The sequence below is a fragment of the Macrobrachium rosenbergii genome, chromosome 18, assembly GCF_040412425.1.
Source record: "Macrobrachium rosenbergii isolate ZJJX-2024 chromosome 18, ASM4041242v1, whole genome shotgun sequence".
NCBI lineage: Eukaryota > Metazoa > Arthropoda > Malacostraca > Decapoda > Palaemonidae > Macrobrachium > Macrobrachium rosenbergii.
In genome coordinates, this window is record NC_089758.1 from 28,262,104 (window position 1) to 28,281,626 (window position 19,523).

At 34.5% G+C, this 19,523-nt stretch overlaps 1 long non-coding RNA gene across 1 annotated transcript; it reads left to right on the forward strand.

The window, feature by feature from the left end:
- Positions 1–329: 329 nt before the first annotated feature.
- On the forward strand, positions 330–18,635 carry LOC136847984 (uncharacterized). Its single transcript, XR_010855894.1, has 3 exons — positions 330–502; positions 8,980–9,095; positions 18,571–18,635. It is a non-coding gene; the product is annotated as an uncharacterized lncRNA (long non-coding RNA).
- Positions 18,636–19,523: the final 888 nt, after the last annotated feature.

The following is a 19,523-nucleotide window of genomic DNA, read 5'->3' on the forward strand; positions in this document are numbered from 1 at the left end:
AATAAGGACGGTAAATACCATAAACATAACGGTAAATACCAGAAACATGACATGTTACGTTGTTTTGGATGTTAGGGCCTAAATGCCTTACGGCCGAAACGACCAGGACCCTGTTGATGTTGCCGGACCGTAACAATATAATTCAACCCTGTGAAACATGTTAATATTACCTATTTACGGCTACTCTGCTGATGCTAAGCAATGCCGCTTACCGAAACATTAGCCTTAGGGGTGAGAGTTTTCCGTTAAAAACTGCTTCCATCAACGAGAGAACACGTCACGAAATACCACTGGCAAAACGGTAACTGATGTAGTTTGGTGCGCCGCCGCCAGGGGCCAGGGCGGCGCTGCTGACAGCCACCAAGCCGGTTGATTTGGTGGTCAGTGCATCCTTCGCTTATTTTCCCTTCAGTATCTACGTAAATGTTCGTTTTTGCGCATCTCACAATACCAGGAATGGACACAGGGATACTCCAAGAGAAAGTGGAGTGACGTGTCACAGGTGAGCAAAGCACGCTGAGCGTCATTTATCTATAAATAAATAATCTATGCTTGGTCGGTTGACATGTCTGCCTAGCAGTAGAGAAGCGTTCTCTGCTAGCACGTCTTATATTTTCGGCACATTACTGTGGCACATATGTACGGTGGCGATTTCAGTTTCGAAATCTGATCGTCATTAATCTGAAATAAGCCAAATAATAGGAAGTAACGAGGATCTTGGTCGTTTTTAGCAATGCGTAGTAGGAAGTGGGCCAGGCCTACAGGTTACTGGTGTGGTCAACAGGTTTCTCCTTTTTGACATATTACTCATAAGCATAAGGACACTTGCTGCATCTTGCCAGTCATTAAGGATATTTTTTCCATTAGGTAGGCCTGTAGGATACTGCATATACCATCAAATGCTCAGTTCTAGACAGGTAAAGACAACTATCGTGTTCGTTGACCAAAATACTTATCAAACGACGTCTCAACTACATTCCGAAACGCCATTCTTGGTACGATAATTTCAGGACGACGTAAACAAACTGTGAAAAATAACTCACGATTCCAAGTAATCCAGTGATGTTGTTCCCATATTTGTAATAAATTCGTGCTTAATTTGTATTCCTGAAACGTTGTCTCGTAAGATTGGTGATAGGAAGAAAGTGAAGCCTTGGTAGCCTAGGCTAGGCCTATATCCTCAAACCACTCGTCTGGTGAGATGCTATATCATTTTAACCTTATCTAAAGTTAACTTCGAATATGTAAGCGTATTTTCTCTATGGTTAAAGTTACCGAATCACCATGCCATTAAAAGTGGTAAAAGCAAGGAAGAAAGTCTTGGCGAACCCAACTCTAGGCCTATGCTTGTTGACTCCGATAGGTATTATTATTGTTTTCTCCTCATAGGGACAATTTTATTGCAAATGTTTCAAAATCGCTTTCTTATGGTAGTCCCTATTTAATAGTTCTGTTAATTATAGTTCTGAAGCCTTTGAACAGAAAGAAATGACTTTGCTAGCCTTCCCTGTCGTCAATTTGTTTACAAGACGCTTTGCATGGCGGGAAACAAATCGTATTTTGCTTTACGTTTTTTTTAACTCTCTAAACAAGGCTTGCAGAAATACTAAAGTAACTAAACGAGCTAAACAGAATGCATTTTGTTAAAAGAATGTGATACCACGTTCACAGTGATGCCATTACTTGCTCACCATTAATTAAAAATCTATATTTGGTTTTCCAATATTTGAGATTTGTATAGATTAGGATGCAAAATTCTTAACTTTAGCTACATCAGGCCTCAGAACAATAATATTTCGAAATATATTGTGCAATGGTGATTAATTTACCCTTAATACGATAATATATTCTTTAAAAAATAAGGTTAGAGGAAAAATAGTAATGTGTTGCTTAGGATTTTCGCCACTCCCGTACAGTGGTGCTATGTGCAGGACCGGTCTGGGTTCACACACTCGGTAGGGAGCCTGAGAGCTCATCACTTTCTTAACTCTTGGTGATATCAACTCCGAGTCAGTCAACTTTTCCCTTTAAAAGTAAGAAGCGGTTACGGAAACCGGTTTTTTTCTAGTGTGTTTTCGACAGGCGCTGTGTAATATGTATTGATTACTCTCTTCATGTAATTCCGTATAGGCCTATACAGTATTAGATATTAGGTGCCAGTAACAATGCTTTCGTTTTGGATTTAGACTTCAGTTTATCCTCAACTCTTCTCAGCGATTAAAAAGCTAATTTTTCAAAATGGTTCGTGCGTCTTCCTTGAAATGATTTTTATTATTATTTTTTTTGCCATTCTTTCGTAGGGTACTATCATTGATAAATAATGACATTTTAATGAGATAATCGCATTTTCACTGATGCAATCAAAGAGTAAATCCTTGTTTGCTGAACGAAAACTACTGGGTGAATATTGTAGTAGATATTTTAGTGAGCGTGCAAAAATTTTATATTTTCGAGGACCCATTGTACACACACACACACACACACACACACACACACACACACATATATATATATATATATACATATATTTAAGTGATTCCTCGGTGTTATTTTTATTGTGTTAGATGATATGAAATAGCGACGCAATAGGTATTACGTACGTATATATATCCAACGCGCAGCTTGCTCTGACATATACTCACTGATTAATATACATATACTGTATATATATATATATATATATATATATATATATATATATATATATATATATTTGATGTGTGGGTAACAAACTTCGTTTGCCTCAAATTATTTATCAGATCAATAACCACCCAATATTGTGTTAATATTCTTGAAGTGTACTTAATTCCTTTTTTTTTTTTACATTCAAATATTGTTTAATCTTAAAGCTACCCATTTTATCACGGAACTGGGTCACTTCACATATTCGTACATTTTCACCTGAAATTATAATTTCCCCTCTTAAGCCGTTCCCTTCGTACATTCAAGTTTCCCTTGAAGAGAATCTAGGCACGAACACTGTCCTGGAAAGTAATCTAGGCACGAACGCTGTCCTGGAAAGTAATTTTGGCACGAACGCCGTCCTGGAAAAGGATCTAGGCACGAACAATGTCCCGGAAAAGAATCTAGTCACGAACGCTGTCCTGGAAAAGAATTTAGGCACGAATACTGTCCTGATTTCACGAAATAAATTTTGTTGAAATAATTCTCTGTGACAGATCATTTCAGTATTTTTTTTTTTAATACAAAGTGCTTTGTTGTTGCCTTGGTATTTACCTGTTTACTGGGTATTTTTACTTTATTGTAAATTTGAGGAATATTAGAAGCTTTTTCGTGGAATAGTATTTACGTCAGATTCTTCCTTTCGTTATTTTTTTTTAATCTGAACGTCTATCGCGTATGTTTACGCTAATGGAGGTGAATAAAGTAGAAGACCCGTTTTACGTTTGAGTAATTTTTTTTATATATATTTCTGTAGTCAGTAAAAAAAAGTGATGGCTGCATTAATGCCTACCAGAACTCCCATTTAAATCAAATCAATATGCCTCGTCACCGTATCGTTCTCAACGTATATATATATATAATATATATATATAGTATATATACATATGTATATACACATACAGTACATATATACACATTCCATACAACTCAAGAAGTGTTATAAAATTTCCTATTCCCCAAGCAGTAAAGTACAGCATTGTTTCAGCTCAGCGCATTTTATAAATTTGACAACTGAATGAAACAAAAAAAAAAAAAAAAAAAAACTAAATCCTACAATGTCCCGCGATCTATTTTTATGACAAGACTTTTAAGTTAACCGGCTTTTCTCTCATTTGAGTCAATAAACAAGCGAATTAAGGTTTCGGCACTTTTTGCCGTTGTTTTTGTAAATAACGCTGGCCAGGTGTGTATGTGTGTGTGCGTGTGTGAACGCACCCCAAAAATAAGCCGTTATTTATCAGCATTGTTTTCCGCCGGTGTGGACGTTAAAATTGTCGCTTTTTTTTTCCAATGATGAAGGAGCATAAAAAAAGATTGTGAAGTGTTGCCATAAATCAGTTTTTAGATCAGAGGGACGAGAAAAAAAAAAAGAGTAAAAAATACGCTGAAGTTTCTTCGGCGCAGTCGAGTTTCCTGTACAGCGTGTAATCAAGGTCACGGAAGGTAGATCTATCTTTGGGTGTTCTCAGTATAATGCTGTATGAGCCGCGGCCCATGAAACTTTTACCACGGCCTGGTGGTGGCCAGTCTACAGCGTTGCCAGACGCACGATTATGGCTAACTTTAACCTTAAATCAAATAAAAACTACTGAGGCTAGAGGGCTGCAATTTGGTATGTGTGATGATTGGAGGGTGGATGATCAGCATACCAATTTGTAGCCCTCTAGCCTCAGTAGTTTTTAAGACATGAGGGCGGACAGACGAACAAAGCCGGCACAATAGTTTTCTTTTACAGAAAACTAAAAAAAAATAATAATGAGCTAATTCGTAGCATGGTCTGGACAGCGAAGGCTCTCTAGACTGTTAAAAGGATTCTTTTACAAATTTTGATAATTTGTTTACATTTTTATCTATTAGTGGTAATTTTTTTCATCTAATAAGTGACCTATATTCTTACTGTATTTCCTATTACCTTCTGCTACATCTTGCTAATGAACACCATATTCTTTGGAAGCTTGATTCATAGGTTTCGATGCTATTCCAATCATTTACTTACATTTTTATCTGTTTATTTATTAATTTGTTAATTTATTTTTTCTTTTTTTAATATGTGATCCCTTCTTTCTGAATTTCCGATGACCTTCTGTTACTTCTTTCTAATGACCATCACGTTCTTTGGTAGCTTTGAGTTAAGTATATCTTAGTTTAACCAGACCACTGAGCTGATTAACAGCTCTCCTAGAGAGGGCTGGCCCGAAGGATTTTAGATTTATTTTACGTGGCTAAGAACCAGCTAGTTACCTAGCAACGGGACCTACAGCTTATTGTGAAATATTACTGGTGCCTGTGAAATTTTCTTATTTTTAATTAAATAGCTCTTTACAGGGGTTTGATTTCTGTGGTAATTGTGATATCACTAACTTCCTGTATGAATGTTATGTAATGATTATCGTCTTGTAGAAGGGATAATTGTTTATTAAATTGTATAAAAATAATGGTTCAGAATTAATTTTTTTTTTGTCTTAAGTCAGTGGCCTTTGTTGACCTAATCCATACGAATAGGGTTCATCTTCTGTATAATAATGATGATAATAATAATAATAATAATAATAATAATAATAATAATAATAATAATATTATTATTATTATTATTATTATTATTATTATATTATTATTATTATTATTATTATTATTATTATTATTATTATTATTATTATTATTATTATTATTATTATTATTATTATTATTATTATATTTTAAGAACAAGAAATTGAAAAATTCTTTTTCCTCAGACGTGGGTTGAAATGTTCTCTGTACATTGAGTTGCTGTACACTAATAATAATAATAATAATAATAATAATAATAATAATAATAATAATATGATTATTATTATTATTATTATTATTATTATTATTATTATTATTATTATTATAAGAACAAGAAAATTGAAAACGAATTGCTTTTCACCTGACGTGGGTTGAAATGTTTCCTGTGCTGTACTGAGTTGTTACACACTTCAAGAATGAGATACATCTGCACTGACTCCCTCTCCCTCAGCCTTCATTAATCTTAAAAGATTCCTTTATTCATATCCTTCAGCTTTCATCGTTTAGTTCTTCTTCGTCTTATTTTCAAGAGGTGAATTTTCTTTCGTGAGATTTCGTACTCTCCGTTCTCTCCTTCTTGCGTTATCAGTTTTTTTTTTTTTTTTTTTTTGAGGGCTCGAAGTTTTCCTGCATCTCATTTCCTCTGCGTTTTCGTCGACTGTTGCCTTATCTTGCCTTTCGAGTTCCTGCCAATACAGTTCTAAAGGGCTTTCACGCCCACCGCATTTCCTATGGCACGCCCATTGTCTGCTCTCTCTCGCGCCAGATCTAAAAAAAAAAAAAAATTAAAAACTTTCGCGCCAAAATTCAAAGTGCCAGTCGGGTCCAGAAAGAACATTATTACTTCAGAATTGCCATCCTCGGAGTATCTGAGCCCGTAATGAAGTTGCTGTCTGTAAGTGAAGTTAGTCTTTTACACACAAAATGTGTGTGTGTGTTTTTTTACATATTTATTTTTTGTTGATTCACTTACTCCTATTTTCATCGCAGCGAATGATATTGTTACTCACGCGAATGGAAAGTAATCGACTTAATATTTAGTATGTTTTTGTATGAGTTGAGGTTCAAATGGTAAAACTTAAACACTTACACATAGATAGATAGATAGATAGATAGATAGATAGATAGAAGTTTATTGACCACAACATAATACAGTTATTAAAATTACAAGCTCCTGAATATGGTGCAACCAGAGTACATCAAAATGGACATATAAGTCTTTAGAATCTAAATACACATCTAAACTAGAACACTTAAATTATAACCTTCATGATATATAGCCAATTCCTTTCCCAGTTGTCCTCTTTGTAACCGAAGTGTACAACAGATACGATCTCTCTTTCTTAAGCTAGTTTTGAATTTTCTTTATTTTTCAGTACATCCGTTAAAGGCAGTATTGGTATAAGGGTTAGAATTGTGCTTAATTTTGCTTCTTATGTTAACAATTTATTTTCTCGCTCTGGACTTTCAGAAAATTATGTTTCATATTAAATGCGAAGGAAATGTATCATGTTCTAACCATCAAATGGAGATGGAGGTGTGATCATTTTAAAGAAATATAGTGAGAAGAAAGAGGAAAGGTTAAAGCTTCAACAAGGTGTCATAAGAACTAAAAAAAAATGTTTTTGGTTTTACAGTAGAATTAACTGCATAAAAGACCTTTACTCAATGCTCTTACCTGAAAATTAAATTTTAGTTTCACATTACATATGCCTAACCCTTGCCTCAAAAATATTAAATAATATGATACCGTCCCGTGTAGAATTCCAAGGACATCCATTACTATCACACACACACACACACATATATCAGACGTACCTCGCAAAGGTCACTATTCCCCGGTTTTACTGCACATCAAGCCTGGCTTTGATGTGGCAACATCCCACATCCCTTACAAGACGCACATCTTGCTTAGGACGACCACTTCCACGCAATACGCAATATTCGGGTAAATACGAAATCCCCGCGTTCCTTGGCAAATTCACCTCTCCTCAGAAGTCTGTTTCGTAACCTTAACAAAGCATTGAAAATGATTTGTACACGAAGCTGGAATAAGCTGGGTTTGCAAGGTCATTTTGCAATTGTTCTCTCGTACGAGGTCATCTTGCAATTGTTCTCTCGTACGAGGCCATTTTGCAATTGCAGAGATTGCGTTTGAATAGTTGTGACGTGACCTCGTGGTATTTTAGTATTTTGTGTGGAGGGAACTCATACCGTAATTAGGTCTGGATGGGTTGAAGTTGCTATCTTTCATATTTTAACTAATGGAAATTATTTACTTGGTGATGATTATGTGTTATTATCTTATATATACATTATATATATATATATATATATATATATATATATATATATATATATATATATATATATATATATGTAATGTTTGGAATTGCTTTCCTTTTTATAAAAGATTTAATTAAGTAAATTAATAGATATAACAAAATCCTTTAGAAAATAACTTTTATTTTTATTATTTCTATATAATTAGATCTTGAGTTTCGATATCAGTCTGTGGATGTATCAGTATTCAGCTATGATACTGATACTGGAAGTCACATAATAATAATAATAATAATAATAATAATAATAATAATAATAATAATAATAATAATATGGCATGCAGGCTGCCATTCTTTTTAACGAAGTTTGCTTAAAGGGGGTCTCATTCCAAAATAATAATAATAATAATAATAATAATAACAATAATAATAACAATAATAATAATAATGAAGCAAAGGCTGTTAAAACGAGTGATTGTTGCACATTACAAAAGGTCATGTCTTGACATTAATAGTAAATTGTAGGTAAAAAAGCAAATTACGTAACATGTATAAAGTTCTTAGATTCATTCTTTTATGGCATTAGCCTTTCTTGCTTCAACTCTTGACTAAAGTCTTCCGTAGTCTTAATAAAAAAAAAGACTCATTATTTTATTATTTAAAGCTACTGCACAAACTACGCACCATGTCTTGGATTTATTATTTTATTGTTTTAATCATTCTTTCTCCATCTCTTAATTAAAGGCTTCCTTAGTCTTAAAAAAAAAGACTCATTATTTTATATTATTTAAAACTACAGTGCAATTTACGCAACAAGTCTTTAGACTTATTTTTTTATTGGTTTAGTCTTTCTTTCTTTAATTCTTGACTAAAGGCCTCCGTAGTCTTAATAATAAAAGACTCATTATTTCTTATTTAAGACTACTGCATACACACTTCCTCCAGTATCCCCTGTAGGGGGGATGGGTATTGCCTTCAGTGCACCTCATGCGGTGCACTGTAGGCATGACTAAAGGTTCTTTGCAGCGTGCCTTCGGCCCCTAGCTGCAACCCCTTTCATTCCTTTTACTGTACCTCCATTCATATTACCTTTCTTCGATCTTGCTATCCACCCTCTCCTAACAATTATATCATAGTGAAACTGCGAGGTTTACCTCTTGTTACACCTTTCAAACCTACCTACTTCCAATTTCCTTTCCAGAGCTGAATGCCCTCATAGGTCTTAGTGCTTGTCCTTTGACCTAAATTCTGTATTGAAATCAATTCAACTCCTCAGTTTAAAAAAAGTCCCACTATTTTCTTATTTAAAACTACTGTACACACACTTCCTCCAACATCATGGAGAAACCACGCTACACGTTAACCCCCTCCCCGCCTAGGATGCTGTCATAAAACTATGACGAAGAACCAATAGACCGTTAGAGAAGACACGACTCTTCCTGAGATATCTTATCTTGTGTTTCAGCTCGGTCGTGTAGAACAGCAGACCCGTGTAGCAGCGATTCTTTATTCGCTGTTTGGAGTGAAATCACTAATTTATCTCATTTAGAAAGGGTGAAGAGGAAGCAAATATTCCTAAAGGTAAGTAAACATTGTTATTATTTTTTTTATTCTATCGCAGTCATCCTGTTCGACTGGGTGGTTTTTTATAGTTGTGGGGGGGGGGGTTCCGGGTTGCATCCTGCCTCCTTAGGAGTCCATCGCTTTTCTCACTGTGTGCTGCTTCTAGTAGCACACTCTTCTGCATGAGTCCCGGAGCTGCTTCGGCATCTAGTTTTTCCAGATTCCTTTTCAGGGATCTCGGGATCGTGCCTAGTGGTCCTATGATTGTGGGTACAATTTCCACTGGCATGTCCCATACCCTTCTTCTTCTTCTTCTTCTTCTTCTTCTTCTTCTTCTTCTTCTTCTTCTTCTTCTTCTTCAATCAGATTTTATTCAATCAGATTGAGATTTACACAGCTGTGGATTTTTTCACCTTTATTATTATTATTATTATTATTATTATTATTATTATTATTATTATTATTATTATTATTATTATTATTATTATTGGGCCAATAACCGCGACCTTGCCTGGTGATCTTTGAACAAAATTTAGATACCTTTAATAATAACGTGGACCACGAACTTTATTTGAAGTGAATGGAAAACGTATACAAATGAAGAGATGATTTCATAATTAACAATCCATTTCAATACTTGAGAGGAAAAATGACAACAAAAACTAATCCACAACGAAATATGTATCAAAAGTGCATTGATTCATCGGCGAATAAAAAGATGAATCTGTTTCATTTTTTACTTGTGCGCAATTAACATACTTGATGAATGAAATCGTTAGGCTATAATGGATCATATGCGTTTATGATCAATAGATATACTACGGTAATTTGATTTAATCTTAATCCAGAGTATCACTGCCCAGCGTCAATGCACCAAAATAAAGTATTCAGGAAATCGACAGAATATGGAATGATTTTAATGCGTTTTATAATCTTGTTCATTATGATGAATTTATAATGCAGTGAGTATTCCTTGTCTTTGGATGCGTTCAAAAGTAGGTAATGCCAGTTCTGAATTGATAATATTAAATGGTAAGAGTATATTCAGCTAGATATCTAAAATTAGGTATTGAAAAGGAAAATAACCATTATTGATGCTGTTATAAAAATGTTTTCTTAGTAAAGATGTTATGAGGACACTGATTAATCGAAATAAAAATAAATTTATTCCAGAAATAGTTTAGTTGCTATTTAAACAATTCTTGAAAGAAAAGCGAGTAGTGCTTATGAACGCAACAAGAAATCAAAAAGTGTTTAGCAATAAATAGGAATTTATTATTATTATTATTATTATTATTATTATTATTATTATTATTATTATTATTATTATTATTATTATTATTATTATTATTATTATTCAGGGGATGAACCTTATTCATACGGAACAAGCCCAAAGGGACCATTGACTTGAAATTCAAGCTTCCAAAGAATCTGGCAATCATTTGAAAGAAATAACAGAAGGAAATAGGAGACACGGAAAGAATAGATCAGTAATTAGAAAGGGAGAAAGCAAATCAACAAATTAATAAATAAATAGGAATGAATAAGCTTATTGATAACTTTGTTAAAACGACTCATCTATCAAAGGTGTTCTTGTGTCTTCCAGGCAAATAAATCCTAGCCATTACACGCGTTCCAGAAAATTGTATTTGTGCCGTTATTGCAATCACGACGATGACCGAATGTGCAATTTCGCTTCCATGTGATTGTATGCTGTCGTTATTCCAGCGTGAAATGTGTATGTCTGACACGGCAGAGAGTCTCACGTGCATTGGCTCTTTCTGAGACGGTTACGAATATTTGTGATTTGTTAATGAGGTCATTTTAAGTTGGTTTGGGGATATTATTGGTAATATGCTGTGGCTCTCTCTCTCTCTCTCTCTCTCTCTCTCTCTCTCTCTCTCTCGTATATATACAATATCTTCCTCAAACCAACTTATAACTGTTTTGTTGATTTACACTAGTTGGCCTTTTGCCAGCAAGGCTCTTGCCCCAAAGGCTGAGGCCGTTAATATGCTGAGATGTAGAAGAGGATAAGAAGCCTGGTGTGTAGCTTTGGACTCTGCCCAGCCAACAGGGACTAACCATGGATACATGAAAGAAAGCAAAGTCATTCTCTCATGACCTAGATTTATTATAACCCCCTCCCCTCCCTCTCAACCCCCCCTCTCTATATTAATCCTCCACCCACCCCGTCATGACATATACTTACTATACCTCCATCTTCTTTCTCAAACGCCTCACATAAACCCGCCTCCCGCCTCCCCTCCCCCTTCCTCCTCCTCCTCCTCCCTCCTCCTCCTCCTCCTCCTCCTCCCCTCCTCCTCCTCCTCCTCCTCCTCCTCCTCCTCCTCCTCCTCCTCCTCCTCCTCCTCCTCCTCCTCCTCCTCCTCCTCCTCTCTCTCTCTCTCTCTCTCTCTCTCTCTCTCTCTCTCATAGTGAATTTTCCGGTAAAGTAGATTGTTAGTGGTGCTAGAGGAAATATCCGATAAAACGATGTCTCCCTTTAAGAAGAACAGTCTTTTATCCTCGTCTGGAGTTACCGTTTATGTGTCCCAATAACATTTGCTGCTTCGGAGAAGGCTGTCTCGGCCGCTAAAGGATCCTGAGAGCTCTTTTAGGCTTTAATATTGAACGAAAGTTACAGTATGTAGATATACCCTTATAACATGCTTGTATATCTCAAGTATACATTAAGTATTATCTCGTTCGCTTATTTAAAATTATTTTGTCCTAACTTTCGTTTCAGTTTCTTCTTCTTTTTACAAGCTCTGTATGTTGGTTGGAGTGTAGGTCGTTCGTATAATTACTGTAAAAATTGTGTGGAATATACCATAATTTGGCTATAAAGAAACACAGAGAAATACTGTACTGAAAATGATGAAGAATGTTACCCGCATTTTGTTCGTGCATTATGGTTATATAAGTCAAACAGACCGATTTGAACACATTCTATAATCGTATCCATTGCTGAGGTCGTCGTCTATGTTACTTATTTAATATTAAACCGAAAGAAACATGAACTAATATAGACTTATTACGTTACCTGTGAAAGTTTCCTGTGACAGTCTTAGTTTAGAATCACGATTTCTAAGAAACCAAACCGCAGTTATGTAACTGTACAAATGTATGTGGAAAGTTGTAGTTTGACTTTTCAGATGTGTTTGTTCAGTTACATCGCAGGATTTTTTTTCTCCACTTTGGGACTCGTGCTACTTTGTGTGTTTTTGATTATGTATTTTTTACAACAAACTAAAGATTTCAAAGAAGTTTACGTTAAAATAAAAGTCCGTAAAATCTGCTGAGTTAAGGAAAAGTAACCCCACCCATCTTTATCATAAGTCTCAAGGCTGCCAGTGGTTTTATTTCGATTTTTTGGAAAAACTTTAATATATAATAAAACATAGCTTAGAATGACAGGTTTTCAACATCGAAAGAAGACTGCATACTCTCACAATCCCTGGGAGATCGCTTTCCAAATAATCGGCCCCTAGTTTGACGAACTGGCCCAAGCCATTTTATCCCCATTCTGAGAAGATTGGCGTCAGATATTTCGATATTATGCAGAGCTTCTGATTAGCTCATCTTTTGAGGCAATTTGATCTGAAAATGTGACAACACAGACAGCTGAGGTTCTGACATGTTATAGAGTAATAAAAACTGAGACACTTTGGCCGGAAAACTTACAAACTTTCAAAAAACAAGTTAAAAAGGCGCAATCGAGTTTTCTGCACAGCGTATAATCAAGGCCACCGAAAATGGATCTATCTTTCGGTGGTCTCGGTATAATGCTGTATGAACCGCGGCCACTGAAACTTTAAGCACGGCCCGGCGTGGCCTGGCTTATATCGTTGCCAGATGCACGATTTTGGCTAACTTCAACCTTAATTAAAATAAAAACTACTGAGGGTAGAGGGCTGCAATTTGGTAGATTTTAAGATCTGAGGGCGGACAGAATAAGTGCGGACGGACAGAGAAAGCCGGCACAGTAGTTTTCTTTTCAGAAAGCTAAAATGGGATACGTCAGTATTCACATTATTAGCCTATAATAAAGGGTAATTAGATGAAGTGGATGCATAGAATTAAATCTACCTAATGAGAACATTCTACCAAATTTTGCTGCTGTAAATGATCTCATTAGGCAATGACACTGTTGTGAGCAAACAGTCGTAGCAAGTAATGTCGTTATTTAAAATTGCTACTGAGCATCAATAAATTCTCCAGCTACATAACAGAATGTGTGGCTTGTGGTTAATTGGTGTATAAAATTCCTTTCTCTGGACTTTCTGTTTTCAGTGGTCCGACTTTGATTACCTTCTGTAATTTTGTGAATTTAAATTTTGCATAATAATTTTTCTTTTAGTTTTCTGAAAAGAAAATTATTGTGTCCGCACTTTTTTCTGTCCGCCCTCAGATCTTAAAAACTACTGGGGCTAGAGGGCTGCAAATTGGTATGTTGATCATCCACCCTCCAATCATCCAACATACCAAATTGCAGCCCTGTAGCCTCAGTAGTTTTGATATTATTTAAGGTTAAAGTTAGCCATAATTGTGCTTCTCCAACGATATAGGATAGGCCACCACTGTGCCGTGGTTAAAGTTTCATGGGCCCCGGATCACACAGCATTATACCGAGACCACCGAAAGATAGATCTGTTTTCGGTGGCCTTGATTATACGCTGGACAGAAAACTCGATTGCGCCTAAGAAACTTGGACGCATTGTTTACAGTAGAGACCCGTTTTTGGAAAGCCCTAGACGAGGAAATGAATCTTAGTCTGCCATTCGCTCTAATTAAGAGGTCCTAATCATTTTCACTATCCCAGCAATTATAGACGATAGAAGGACATGGTTATAGTTATAATCACAAGCGTATTTATCTTTTTTTACAACAAACAACTAATTATCTTTTGTGACGCAATTATTTAAAATCGATGTGTATCCATACGCGTAATGAACTGTTATTATACGCGTTAGTCCAAACATATTTGCTTTCACCGTCGAGTAGGTGTAATGTTTATTCGGCGCCGCAATAAAATCAGATGACAACGATCCCCCAATGTCACGGCAATTATGCTTCAGGGATTAATGTCCTGCGTATATTTACTGCCCCTCCGCGCGCCGCTTCGCCCAGGGAAATGGGGGTGTTGTTTTCGTGCGAATATGTAAACAAATGGAATTCCGCAGGGGGGGCAGTCCTTACTAAAGGTTCTTTGCAGCGTCCCTTCTTTAGGCCCCTAGCTTCAACCCCGTTCATTCCTTTTTACTGTACCTCCATTCATATTACCTTTCTTCCAGCATTGCTGTCAAACCTCTGGTTTTCCTTCTGTTACACCGTTCAGACCTACCTACTGAATGACCTCATGGGTACCATTGCTTGGCCTTTGGCCTAAATTCTATGTTCCATTCCTGTACAAATGGAAATGCGAAGGCACTAGGTTGCTACCATTAACATGTAATATTTTTTTTTATTTCAGTATGAACGAAGGTAAGGTGTAATTTCTATAAAATATCTTTAGCAGCTTACCGAGGATAATCTTATAAAAAAAAGTTGAATTTCTGATAGCTTTATAAATGGTCTTGGTGCAGTGCGAAAGACTCGCTGCTTCTTACGATATATATATATATATATATATATATATATATATACATATATATATATATGTGTGTATATATATACATATATATATATATATATATATATATATATACATATATATATATGTATGTGTGTATATATATATATATATATATATATATATATATATATATATATATATATATATATATATATATATGTGTGTGTGTGTGTATGACGGAAAGGCCTAGCACCACTACGTCGTTTGTTTTTCCTTTGTGGCATCACGCTCCATATTTTCGTGATACAGTTTTACATATATATATATATATATATATATATATATATATATATATATATATATATATGTATATACATATTATATACACATACACATACACGCGATTCAGGTTTTCAGGAAACGGCGTTTGATTCCATCACATTTATTCAAAAGCCGACGCTCCACGTCACGTGATGCATTTTCTTATGTGTGTGCAGCCTTTATCCCGTTATTGACAAAATATATTCGATTATTGTTATATTATATTCTGTTATCCGCTTTCAGCCTTGAAAATGTATCACGTGATGTACAACCTTGGCTTTTGAATAAAGTAACTTTGGTTAAATGCGTTTCCATGAAAACATGGATTGAGTATACACACACGAGCATTATATATATATATATATATATATATATATATATATATATATATATATATATATATATATATATGCGTTTGTGAGAGTGTAGGAATGTATACATATATATGCGTGTATGTGTATGTGTACGTGTGTAAAATATTTTGTGTACATATATGTATATATATATATATATATATATATATATATATATATATATATATATATATATATATATATATATATATATATATATATATATATATATACACATATGTATACATATACACATATATTCAGTATCAGTTATTAATGCTCTCTACCACGATATCAGTTCGAATAAGAAATGCAACATGAAACCCTCCGCTAATTAACTACACGAATAAGTACGATGGTACTGCATCAGTTAATGAACGATTTTTTTTCTGATTCATCCCAAATAAGAAATTACCGGGAAATCTGTCGAGAGATTTTTTTCCCCTTTGATGTATCCGTAATTCATCAATTGCGAAAATGATTGGCGTTACCAGGATTTTCATTGGATTCTTTGCTAGTTTTTTAGTTCCATGTTATGGTTTTTTTTCGTCACTTCCGTTTGCATTGGTTTATGTGTGTTTTATATATATATATATATGTATATATATATATATATATATATATATATATATATATATGTATATATAGATATATATATAACACAAATACTATATATATATATATATATATATATATATATATATATATATATATATTTGTGTACTTGTACATAGATGTATATATATATACAAGGTATGTATACAGTATTTGTGTACTTGTATATGTATATATTTATATATATATACATATATACATACACATATATTATATGTATACATACGAGTATACATACACACACACGTATATACATATGTGCGTGTATTTGTAGAATCGTGTGAATTTTTTATTTTTGATTCTGCATACTGCATGTAAGTACATTTTGATAAATGTATTTACTCACTTTATCTCATTCTGTCTCCCGCCTGAGCCTCTGAATGAACCTGTCAAGCTCATTCTATCTCCAGCATGAGGCTCGGAATGAACCTGTCAACAGAAAACAGAAAAGTACATCGACAGTGCACATCTTCTATTAATTGTATATTTCTTTCGTTACTATTTATTGGATTACTCTTAGTCTTAAGTGTGGTAGTAGTTCTTTTTAGTTTTCTGTAAAATAAAACTATTGTACCGGCTTTGTCCGTCTGCACTTTTCGTGTCCGCCCTCGGATCTTAAAAACTGCTGCGGCTAGAGGGCTGCAAATTGGTATGTTGATCTTCCACCCTCCAATCATCAAAATACCAAATTGCAGTCCTCTAACATCAGTGGTTTCTATTTTAGTTAAGGTTAAAGTTAGACATAACCGTGCTTCGGGCAACGATATAGGCTAGGCCACCGCCGGACCGTGGTTAAACTTTCGTGGACCGCGGCTCATACAGCATTATACCGAGACCACAGAAAGAGATCTGTTTTCGGTGGCCTTGTTTATACGCTGTAGCGGCTCTACAAAACACTTCGGCGCATTTTTTACTTGTATGTAGTTGGTCTTGATACTAGTACATAAAAAAAAGGAATTTACTCTTCAAACCTACCGATAAATTCATTATACCACAAATCACAGAACTGCCGTTTGAACACGTTTGACAAAAGGCTGAACTGAATTCAGTTTGATGAACAGTGATGACAGTATCATGCTCCCCCCCAAAAAAAGTAATAATAATTATAATAGAAAGTTAAGCACCTGGTGTAAAGAATGTGAATACTAATGCATCGTTAAACAGAACAAACTTTCACTTGATTACAAATATTTAATGACTGCATCCCGTTAAAATGTCGCACTGTAATATATATATATATATATATATATATATATATATATATATATATATATATATATATATATATTAATTTTTATTGAGAAACATTCGCATATTTCATAACTATCTAGAGAGAGAGAGAGAGAACATATCCCCCAATCACAATTTTACGGCAGAAGGAAAAGTAAGCCAGTTTAACAATGTTTTCATAACCTGATACCGCGCATATAACTTTACGCATCTGTTTGTTCACACATGTTTGATAAGAGGGGCAGTAGGTTTTATAGCTAAGGCTAAATAGAAAGTTTGCACTCACCTACGTCCATTCTTTGAATTAATTATTTCCCAAAAAAACATATAGTCTATCTATCCACCTATCTATCTATCCGTCCACGACCGTAACCATAAAACGTACAGTGCCTCTATGGGGCGTCTATGGTGCCTCTATAGTGCCTCCATCGCCCCTTCAGTTTACCAACCGTCCCTTACCCATCATTAACGGCCAAGCAAACAAACCCGAGCCATAGCTTTCCCCGCTCTTAAACAAACAGACAAACAAACAGCCATAACCCTTTTCAAAAATCGAACAAAACAAACACGAAGAGCGAGGGGATGCGTCCGTCCTCCATTATCCCCACGAGAGGAGAAAAACAAGAGACGGTCGCCGAGGGCGAGAGTCTAATCCACCGGACGGAATGAGATCTGTGTCACGGATTCGAAAATTAGTGTTGATTCGCGGGTTAAGAAAGCTTTGTAATGGGGGACGGTTTGACACTGGGTGTTGGGAGATGAATAAAAGATTGAAATGAGGGCATGTTGTAGTGGTTATTTAGTACATGTGTGTATAATAACGAAGCATTTTGTGTTATAATAGTTGTATGTTCAGGGGTACATAAACGGAGATAAATAGACGACTAGAATGAGGACAGGTTTTAATGATTGTTAGGCATTTATGCATGTGATATCGAGGAATTGGGAAGTTACATTCGTATGTTAAGGAGTACATAAATGGAAGTACATAGAAGATTGAAATGGGGAGATTTTTTTTAGTGATTGTTAAGGATATATGCGTATAATATCCAGGCATGATGAGCTATCACATTTGTATTTTAAGTCGTACACAAAAGCGCACAGATTAGTTTCAGGACTTAACTCCTTGTTCTAGGCATTTAGCCAAAGAAGTAATCAACTGTTATAGATAAAGAATTATCTCTAGCAACCTTCTTCAGCAGTATATGTGTAGGAGTGCATAACAGCTCTAGGAAAAATTTCAGCCATTAACTCCTGTTCTTAGTATTTAACCGAAGAAATATTAAATTATTATAGGTACAGAATCGTCCCTAGTGATCTTCTTTAGGAATTATTATTCATTAGCAAAATCAGATAAGAAAATACCATTTAATGTAAACGTATTATATACTTGCAGATTACAAGTTCATCTTAGTTCGACCTTTAACTTCATTGACAGCGAGGCTTGCGGGAGTTTGAAGGTATGTAATCACTGTCATTAATGTTGTTTGAGTGTCAGGTAATGGAAATGTTGTCGATGGTATCCTCAAATGCTGTTTGAATATATATATATATATATATATATATATATATATATATATATATATATATATATATATATATATATATATATATATATATATACTGTACTGTATACGTAGGTAATTATTTAAGTTTATAATCCCTTACTAAATATGACTATTAGATTAATAACATACAGATATTATATATATATATATATATATATATATATATATATATATATATATATATATATATGTGTGTGTGTGTGTGTGTATCCTATGTATACACACACACACACACATATATATATATATATATATATATATATATATATATATATATATATATATATATATATATATATATATACATACATATGTGCAGGTAGAGCGCTTTCAGTTTCAAATCCCGTACTAAATATGAGTATTAGTTGATTAATAATAATATTCGCAGTGCTGCCAGTTGCTCTGGCATATATATAAATTCGAAGTGTGCAATATGCTTACGTCGAATAATTAGGAAATGGATTATGGCATTTGTAATATTCGTAATATCGCAACTAATGTGATATGTCATACTGGCAAAATTACTTAGGCCTGTTCATAGGGTATTTTGATTTTACAATTTTTTTACGATAATATTATTCTTGTCCACATATTAATTCATTTTGCATTGATATATGTATTTTTTCCGTATCATAATCCTTCAACTTTTCATAGAAGACGAAAACTTCTGTGAAAAGTACAGGATTTATGAAACGAAAAAAATACGTATACAAATACGGAATGAATTAATAAGTAGAGAAGAATAATATTATGGTAAAAAAAAAATGTTTCCCTGCGCAGA